Source organism: Asparagus officinalis, chromosome 7, assembly GCF_001876935.1.
Source record: "Asparagus officinalis chromosome 7, Aspof.V1, whole genome shotgun sequence".
Lineage (NCBI taxonomy): Eukaryota > Viridiplantae > Streptophyta > Magnoliopsida > Asparagales > Asparagaceae > Asparagus > Asparagus officinalis.
The window spans coordinates 111,970,466-111,980,964 of record NC_033800.1 but is presented as its reverse complement, the minus strand read 5'-3'; positions in this window follow the sequence as shown (position 1 = coordinate 111,980,964).

Sequence of the window (10,499 nt, the reverse complement as noted above, 5' to 3'; positions counted from 1 at the left end):
CTATTCTCAAGATCAAATCTAAGCTCGAACTCAAGGAAACACCAAAAGACTCTTGAGAATGCTTGAGAGTGGATGAAGAACTCTCCCTTGCTCTAAAAGTTTGCCAAATGCCAGCCTTTTACCTTATATAAGTGTGTAGGGGAATATATATAGGGGTAGGAGACCATAACCGCCAAAAAGAATGCAAACAAACCCTTGGCTACTGTCTCATACTTGCGAGATAGTGTTCACTGTCTCGTCCAAAGGGGACCGTGGCAGGGGTTTTGTAACTGCCCTCCTACTACTTGAAGTACATTAAATGATGCACTTTTCGTAGGTAATGGGCATATTTTCAGGGTGAAACTGCCCATTAACGTTAATGAGCTTCCTGCAACAGTTATGGAGCCAAGTGGACTCCACAAAAATCCCATTAAAGCACCACAAAACTTTGGGAGACTATCTCACAGTTGGTGAGATAGTCGACACTATCTTTCATATGTGAGATAGTCTACACTGTTCACTTTTATTTTAGTTTATCAGTTGTACTCTTTATTATTCAATCAGAACATGATTAAGTCTATTATTGGATGCCTCTTTTTTTATATCATGGTTATTGTATTATTATCTTATTCTATCTGCTTTGTACCTACACTTCTTGTATTCGATTATACTAGAGAGATATTATTGTGATGGTGAAACGTGTTGTTGTACAGTGTGGTTACATGCCTGGTTTGACATCCTTGAATTCACCTTGTACTGTAGCCTTGCGTGAAACCAAGGCATCACAGTTGGTATCAGATCTCTAGTTCTAGCATCCTTAGGATCATCCTGTGTCGAGTCGTGGAGCTAGGATAAAGTTTCCTAGGATTCATGTATAGAGTCCACTAGGAATTCTTAGATCGAGTGAGGACATTATTCGTATAACTCAAAAATTATGAAATTTTTTATGATAACTATCTTACTTTGATTATAAAGTATTTGTGTAAATGATATATGATATGTATTCCATATTGTTATATATGACATTATTATGATTGAGGTCTCATTTTCTGAGTCTAATAAGCTCTACACCTAAACTTATAGATGTTGTTATGAGGATGTGATCGTGGTAGAACCCGTGCTCAGGGAGCTAGGCAAGCTGATCCAGAACCTGAGCCACAGCAAGCTCCATAGTATCTAATTGATCTTATAGCACCGCTTGCAGCACGGTTAATAGCGATTGAGGAGCAAATGGAGAATTAGGTTCCACCAGTTAAACCTATTTCATAGGCAACACCAGTACCCACACAACCACCAGCAGTTAATAGGGCTACAGAGCAGGAGGCTTAGCTCTGTTTGGTGGAGAGGTACTAGAAGCTTAGAGCACCAGAGTTCCAGGGCACATCAGATTTGCTTGCGACACATAAGTGGAAGGAAGATGTGGGGAACATTTTAGATATGATTAATGTTGACACCATCCAGAAGTAGAGGTTAGCCACATTTAGCCTTAAGGGCGACGCTGGAGGTTGGTACAAACTTTAGTTCACACCGGAGAAGCGTATGACACTCACATAGGAGGACTTTATTAACTTCTTTGACGAGCAGTATGTATCGGAGAGTTAGAGTTAGCCCGATTGGAGCAGGGAGATATGTTTGTAGCTGAGTATGAAAGCAAGTTCGTGGGGTTACTCTGATTTATGGACACGTGGTAGATCGGGGAGCGTCAGGCTTATATGTGTTTGATGGGGCTTCGTCCGAGTTTGCGTCGCTATCTTGTATCCAGATGATTTTACTCAATACGGGAGGTTGCCGATGTTGCCATATCTTAGGAGATCGAGACCACTATGTTCCAGAAGAGCAAGGATAAAAGCTCTAATGTAAAACCCTGTAGATTTTGATAATTTATATATGTAATTATTAGTGAAAGATAATGTTTATTTATGATAAATGTCTTTATGTCATGGTTGAGCATGATAACTAGTGTTTTAGTTTATGTGAATGTATATATGCATCAGGTTTGAGGTTGAGTTTTGCAAATTTGCAAATCATGCACAGGCAGAAATGTAGCCTGTTCGGTCGACCGTGAGTCGACTGATGGGGTCGGTCGACCCTGAGTCGACTGATGGCTGATTTCAGGTTTTTACAGTTCGGGTCTGTTTAGCATTTCGAGTCGGGTTTTAACTGTTAGTATTTATCTATTTTTACCTGAGAAAGACACCCTTTCATAAGTCCTCCCCAGAAACCCTAGCCCCCTTTCCCCTCTAAAACCCTAGCTTAAAATTTTGGGCGTTTTTGGGAGATTTTAGGGGATTTTCAGTAGCTTGTTGTTGTTTGCAGCGAAGAGAGTTGTTCTCTCATGGATCCAGGCGTTGTTCAACACATCAGAGGTGAGTAGCATCTTGCCCAATCCCTCTCCCACGTTTTTAAGAGTTTCTAAATGTTTTTCATGTGGTTTATTGAGCCTAAAAATTATTTTCAAGTATAAATCGATGTTCTTATTAGTGTAGATACTAAAAATCATGTGTTTCAGATCTCTAAATCTTCACCAACGAATCTTTGATGAAACCCAGATCTGGGAATTTATTTAAAAAACGAGTTTTTTTCTATTTTGATTAATTGTTCTAATACATGTTTAGGGATTAAATATTAGATCTAACATGCAAGATTTCGTTTTCTATGTTTTATACGAATTTTTTCACTGTCTCATATGTTTAAAATTGATAATATATTGTTTGGGTTTGATGAATTTGATTTTTAGATGAATTTTCGCAAAAATAACACAGCATGCATGAACAGGAAAAACCCCTCTGTTTAGTCGACTGTGAGTCGACTGATAACCCCAGTCTATCGTGAGTCGACTGTCGGGTTCCAGTTTTTTTTTCTTTCGGTCGACCAAGAGTCGACTGGTGATCCCAGTCGACCATGAGTCGACTGACGAGTGATTTATTTTCTTTTTTTCTGTTTAACCACCTGCTGTGTATATATATAGTGTATATATATTCGAGTGTACTATTTATCATTTTGAGTACGAGGAGCCGCCTTGTTTATCGGGTATTAAATTTCAGAATTGATGAGTTCATCTATGTACGCATATAAAATTGCTTATAGGTCCCTTAGCTCAGCTCGGCACGAACCGACAAACCAACGAGGCGACGAGATCGACGAATCGCACGCAAGCAACGGAATACATCCATTCGCGTGCGGGATCAAGCCAAGTGTTCGAAGAGTCAACGAGTCATCCAACCGAGAGCGGACTCGAACGAATCACGATCGAATCAAGATCGGTTTCGGACTCGAACTCAGAAGTGGATTTACTGCCAAATCAGGAATCCGACTTACTGCCAAATCAGGAATCAAATCAGAGTCTGGATCAACCGAATCACGGACAGAACCAAAGACGGAAAACACCAAAACCACCACCTAGAGGGGCTCGGCCTAAGCCGAGCCAACTTCAGGTGGCTCGGCCCAAGCCGAGCCACCTCAAGGTGGCTCGGCCAAGGCCGAGCCACCTCCAGACCTTGGGGTGGCTTGGCCAAGAGCCGAGCCACCTCAAGGTGGCTCGGCACAGTGCCGGCCACCTCGAGGTGGCCGACAGTGGCCGACGGTGGCCGACGTTTCTCTTTTTGCGGGCACTGTCCTGAGAGCCTATAAATAGGCCACCCCCTTGTCATTTGAGAAGGTTGGAAAAATCTTGGAGAGGCGAAGCCCTTCTGAACTCGAGACTCAGATCCAAACAAGATTCAAACTTTAGGACTTCAAGGACTTGCTCATCCAGATCTGGTGCTCGGCGACCGTCAACGCCAAATAAGGCAGGTATTCGAGAGGACCAGATCTCAGATCTACGCGTACGAACTCCGGATCTAAGCTTGGTCTTAGATCCCGAGACTTGGACGATTGTTTCCTTGGTGAAACAATCCTCCCCGGCTATTATTTCCTTGGTGAAATAATACCCGTTGTACTGCGTAGATCCGACCGGATCTAGATCGCGCGGTGGTCCACGGCAAACAACCCCGGCGCAGGCAAAGAACCCACAAAGCGAGCGACCGCAAAACAGGAGCTCGCGATTCGTTCGACACAAAAGGAGAAAAGTTGTAATCTTTGTTTATTTTTATTTGATTTTCGTTGTAACCGGATCTTATAAAAAGACCGGATCTTTTGTAACTCAAAAAGTTGTAACTCAAGATGACAATGGAATCAATAACAAAGAAAGACACGAATTTTCCAGCGAACAATCTGGCGACCACAGTGGGAGCCACCGATCTCGCTGCCGAGATCGGAGCGTCGCAGCCGCGGATCTTGATCCCAGTCGTGGAGGAGGTCGAATACGAGTTCGATCAGACCAAGTTCGAGGAATACCTTTCATCCTCGTCTAGATCAACCTCCCCCCGCAAGTCCAAGAAGTCCAAGTTCTCTTCCAACAGAAAGGTGCGTTGGTACGAAGAAGTTGAAGCTACCAACGACGACCTCATCTCGATTGACGCCAAAGTTGCGTCAGATGAGGCTCCACCAATCTCCAACCAGATCAAGCTGGTTCCAACCAATTCCTCCGTCACCAAAGGAGCGGTGACTCTCTCAAAGAGAGCCCGCCAAAGGCAACGCCAACGCTTGGCCAAACAATTCGCCAAAGCGATGGAGTCCACCGACGGAGTCCGCTACAACGCGGGTCTGAAGAACAAGAGAGGCAAACAGCCTCAACAACAGATGAACGGCGCCTCTTCCAAGCCGCCAACAATGGAATGGGTCCGTGTCAAACGGAATCGTTCGACGCTGGAAGAACGCATCCGCAAACGCCGCGCACTATCAGCGCAGGCACGGGCTCAAGCCGAAGAAGCCCGTAGAAAGTTGCAGAAAGAAGTGGCCAAGAAGCCGCCACCAACTCGCAAAGTTTGGAGGCCAAAGTCTGAAGCGGCAATTCAGGCTAAGGAGCAACCTTTGCAGCCTCCAACCAAAATTCAACCTCCGGCGAACCCAGCTAAGTCGCCGAGAATTCCCATAGCTACTCCGGGAGATCATGCAGAATCCTCCCGAAGAAGAAAGCCAGTCTTGGAGCGCCTCGGTCCAATTCCCGATGAGCGAAGCAAAGCTCCGATCCAAGAACGTTTGGGCCCACTAAGAAAACCCCGAACGAATCAACACGCTGGGGGTCACCGCTACCTCCAACATGACAAGGAGCTCAAGGCAACTGCGCGCGCTAATTTGCGCATTGAGGTCCAAGAGCCCGCTGAGAATTCACGCCCAAAAAGGCATGTCTCAAGGCGCGTGACTCTTGAAAGTCCAAGGAAGGCAATTCGCCCTCAGATGGAAACATTATCATCTGATAGTGATAATGTTATACCTGAGAAGTCGTGCCCACACACGATAGGTTACTCCGACTGTCAAAATGACGAGTTGTACTATCGTGCTGGGGGTACGAACAGAACCAGAAAGAGGAGTCCCCGAGAACAGGAAACTCAGTGCCCTTGTTCAAAGCTCATTCGGGCGGTACTGTCTCAATGCAACTGCATCAAGGTAGTCCCCGAGAGAATTTCAGTGTTCGAAAGGCTCGGCACCGAAACGCCAAAACCAAGGCATAGGCGTTTCCGGCAAAGAAGAACGGTGGTTAAAGACGGAGAATTTCCGAGGGTCACCGCCAACATGACCAGCAAAGAGACATCGACACAGATTGATCTCAAATCGTTTCTGGAAGCGTCCCGGCGTGTAACCCGTCTGCAGTCCGGAGCCATCGCACGAGGAACTTATGGTAGGGTTCGGACAAGATTGCCTTCGGAAGATGAAGAATCGGATTCCTGCTCTGCTGTCGCATCGGACAATACAGTGTCCAGCGAAGGACAACCCCGCGAGTCATTTATGATAAGCGCGGAAGAAATGGCCAAGATGCTTGAAGACGCTTTGGCTAAGCAGAAAGAAAGTTTCAAATTCGAGATGGAGATGGCCATGCAGCAGATGAGAGAGATGCATGAGCAGCAAATCCAGGCATTCAGGAACCAGCAAAGTGAATCGAACCGCCGTAACCCGATTGTTCAGGAAAAGGAGCACGCAGAAAGGGATGAAGCTCACAATGCCAATAACCCTCCTGTCAATACAGGGGGTGGTAACGAGGATGCCAACGAAGATACAAGTGAAGACTTGAAGATCAAAGATCTCGAGAGCAAAATCAACACATTGATCTCCGCTCAAGAGACGAAGAAAACAGGCATTCCCTGTCCATACCCAAGAGAGTGGGAATCGATCCCCTATCCGGCGAAGTTTAGTCTGATTAACTTTACGCCGTTTGATGGGAAGGGTTCCCCCACTCAGCATTTGATTTATTTCAAATCGCACCTGGGTATTATTTCCGGCAATGAGCCTCTGATGGTGCGGTCATTCGTCGGCACTCTTCGCGGAGCCGCCTTCGATTGGTACCGCCGCCTCAAGCCAGGAAGCGTGAACAGCTGGGATGACATGGAGACCAAGTTCCTGGCCAACTTCTTCGACGACGACACCGAGATATCTATCGGATCATTGCTCGATGAGAAGCAGAAGGACGGGGAGTTAGTCGACACCTTCGTCAAAAGGTTCCGGAACAAGGCGATGAATTGCCGGGACCCGATCACAGAGGAATTCATCCTCCAAACTTGCCACAACAACCTTGCGTTGGACGTGTTGGAAGCAATGGGAACAGCACCGTCTGACACTTGGAAGGATCTGAAGGTCCGAGGGGAGCAGGCTGAGCGATTCCTTAGAAGGAAGAAGGCCGAGAGGAACCAACCGACGGTTAATCCGCTGGACTCAAATTTCGCCTCTCGTGGTAAGGGCAAAACACCTGCAGCTACTGGTGGTGCTAATCAAGCGTCACAACAGCAATCCCGAAGGCAGCAAAAGACTTCGGGTCCGAGACTCCAAAGAGAGTATTCCTTCAAGGACGAAGACGTTCCAGCCATCTTCGAATCCCTCCTTGAAGGTAACAAGATCAAGCTACCACCTATCACAAATCAGGAGGAAGCTGACAACACTACGGACCCAAAGTACTGTGCATACCACAGGAGGGTCGTTCATCCCACCAAGGATTGCTTTGCTCTCAAGAATAGCATTCAGACCTTGGTTGAAGCCGGCGTCATAACGCTGAGGTAAGCCAATTGAGAATGGCAAAACTCCGACCGGTATAAGAGTATAAACTGCTTCCTAAAACTCCAAAGAGTATACGAGTATAAACTGTTTCTCAATCCTCCGACCGGTATAAGAGGTTAAACTACTCCCTGATACTCCAATAGGTATATGAGTCTAAACTGTTTCCCCACTTTTGACGGGAAGTTCCTGGAGAATATTAAGCTAATATTCTTAAGGATAACCCGGTTAGTTAACTGATAATAATGTCCGAACCAGTTCCGCAGAGGAAACTGGGGGTGGACGATTTATGTAATGGGAAGTTCCCAAAACCACAGCAATGTAATGAATAAGAACTCCCATTCTCACCATGTCTATGCACTCAACACTCTCTCTGTTAGAGTCTGGACGTAAAGTACCCACTTGGTCAAACCTTCTTACAGTTAGGACCACAGTCAAAATCCCCTCTCGATTCCCCCAATGAACGAGAGGTCCACAAATTGAGCGATCAAACCTTCCTACAGTTAGGATTGTCTCAAAACACCCACTTGGTCAAACCTTCTTACAGTTAGGACCACAGTCAAAATCCCCTCTCGATTCCCCCAATGAACGAGAGGTCCACAAATTGAGCGATCAAACCTTCCTACAGTTAGGATTGTCTCAAAACACCCACTTGGTCAAACCTTCTTACAGTTAGGACCACAGTCAAAATCCCCTCTCGATTCCCCCAATGAACGAGAGGTCCACAAATTGAGCGATCAAACCTTCCTACAGTTAGGATTGTCTCAAAACACCCACTTGGTCAAACCTTCTTACAGTTAGGACCACAGTCAAAATCCCCTCTCGATTCCTCCAATGAACGAGAGGTCCACTTTCAAATCGAGTGATCAAACCTTCCTACAGTTAGGGTCACCTCAAACTCCTGTTTGGCCAAACCTTCCTACAGTTAGGGTCAAAACCATAATTCACTCTCGATAAACGAGAAATTCATCTTTAGTTCGGTAATCAAACCTTCCGACAGTTAGGGTTATCCGAATCTTTTCGATTCTCGGAGTGGAGATCCCACTCTCAGTTTCACCTTTCCGGATTCTGGGGGTGGAGATCCCACCTCGAGTCTCCTTTCCAGTTGAAGATAGAATATAAAATTCTTCTTCTTCATTGTCGGGAGATAGAATATAAAATTCTTCCTCTCCCATTTCGGGTTCGTCTTTGCCCCAAGAGAAGACACCACCTTTTTCAAATCCCAAAATCTGTGCCTCACAGGTACAGGGAATTTTATCCCGAATCCTAAGTAGGGATAAGTCAACGCCTAACACGCGTTGCCGGTTTAGTCTTTCACCGATTGAAGAAGACAATAGAATTCCAGTTTAGGAAGTTTATCCCGAATCCTAAGCAGGGATAAGTCTGCGCCTAACACGCGCTGCCGGTTTAGTCTTTTTCCGCACAAAAAGACACCAGAGTTCGATTCTGGGGTATTCTATCCTGAAACCTAAGCAAGGATAAGTCTGTGCCTAACCCGCGCTGCCGGTTAGTTCTTAACCGTTGAAAAGAACATCCGTCCACATATTCAACATTGTGGCAGGTTGTTATTAATAACACCGAAATCCATGCCTTACACGCATGGGGAATTTCATCCTGAATCCTAAGAAAGGATATGCCGACGCCTAACACACGTCGCCGGTTTAGTCTTTTACCGATTGAAAAAGACACCAGAGTTCGATTCTGGGGTATCTCATCCCGAAGCCTAAGTAGGGATAAGTCAACGTCTAATACACGTTGCCGGGTAGCCTATTCCCGTAACAATGGCGAAGCCTATGTATTCAACATCATAGCACAAAGTCTAAGAGAATTCACTCTCTTAGCACAACGTTACATGCGGAACGGATTTCGTCAATCCGCATGCTAGCCCGACTCAAACGGTAGTCGGTAAAGGCTAATCAAATCCGTTGAAGGCTGGGGATTAGCCAAAAATCCTAAAGTCAACGCCTAACACGCGTCGCCGGGTAGTCTATTCCCGTGAGAAAGACGAAGTCTACGTATTCAATATCGTAGCACTAAAAGGGTTAACTCTTTTAGCGTAACGTCACATGCGGAACGGACTTAAACAATCCGCATGCTAGCCCGACTCAAACGGTAGTCGGTAAAGGCGCATCAAACCCGTTGATGGCTGAGGATTTGCCAAAAATCCTATAAATACGAAAGTCACTGACGCATCAGCTTCTTTAGTTGGTCTCGTGACCTGAGCAACATACGACGTTCAAAACCCTAAGGTCTACGCCAGACAACGCGTAACCTTAGGTCAACGCCAGTCAACGCGTTGCGATCAAAAGGTCAACGTACGACGGTCAAAACCCCAGGGTCAACGCCGGACAACGCGTAACCTTAGGTCAACGCCAGTCAACGCGTTGCGAGCAAAAATTCAACGTACGACGTTCGAAACCCTAGGGTTAACGTCGGTCAACGCGTAACCCTGGGTCAACGCCAATCAATGCGTTGCAACGAAAGAATCACCACTCCGAAAAGTATACGAGTATAAACTGCTCCTTACTCCGAAAAGTATACGAGTATAAACTGCTCCTTACTCCGAAAAGTATACGAGTATAAACTGCTCCTTACTCCGAAAAGTATACGAGTATAAACTGCTTCTTAATACTCCAATAAGGTATACGAGTATAAACTATTCCCTATTGTTGGTTGAGAAGTTCCTGGAGAATATTTTCATTCTTAAGGATAACTCAACAACACTACGCCGGACAACGCGTCGCAAATAAAGACTCAACGCCGACAGTCGAGGGTCAGTTCTGTGTTCAACCAACAAGCACGAGCTAAAAATCAGAAAACCAGGAATTGACTTCAAGTTCGAATTTCCGACAACGGTCAGACAATAAATGCAGCACCGGAACTCTTGCAGACATTCGACAAAGCACCGAATAGCCTGGAAGATTGAAGGAATCAAGAACGGAAGTCATTCCAAGGTCCCATTACACCGACTGAAGGTGGGGACAATCATATCCAAAGTATTCCAGACTCTTCTATAAAAGAACGAGACTGAAATACTTTGGAGGGGGTATCTGTAGGCATATAAAATTGCTTATAGGTCCCTTAGCTCAGCTCGGCACGAACCGACAAACCAACGAGGCGACGAGATCGACGAATCGCACGCAAGCAACGGAATACATCCATTCGCGTGCGGGATCAAGCCAAGTGTTCGAAGAGTCAACGAGTCATCCAACCAAGGGCATACTCGGACGAATCACGATCGAATCAAGATCGGTTTCGGACTCGAACTCAGAAGTGGATTTACTGCCAAATCAGGAATCCGACTTACTGCCAAATCAGGAATCAAATCAGAGTCTGGATCAACCGAATCACGGACAGAACCAAAGGCGGAAAACACCGAAAAACCACCACCTAGAGGGGTTCGGCCGAAGCCGAGCCAACTTCAGGTGGCTCGGCCC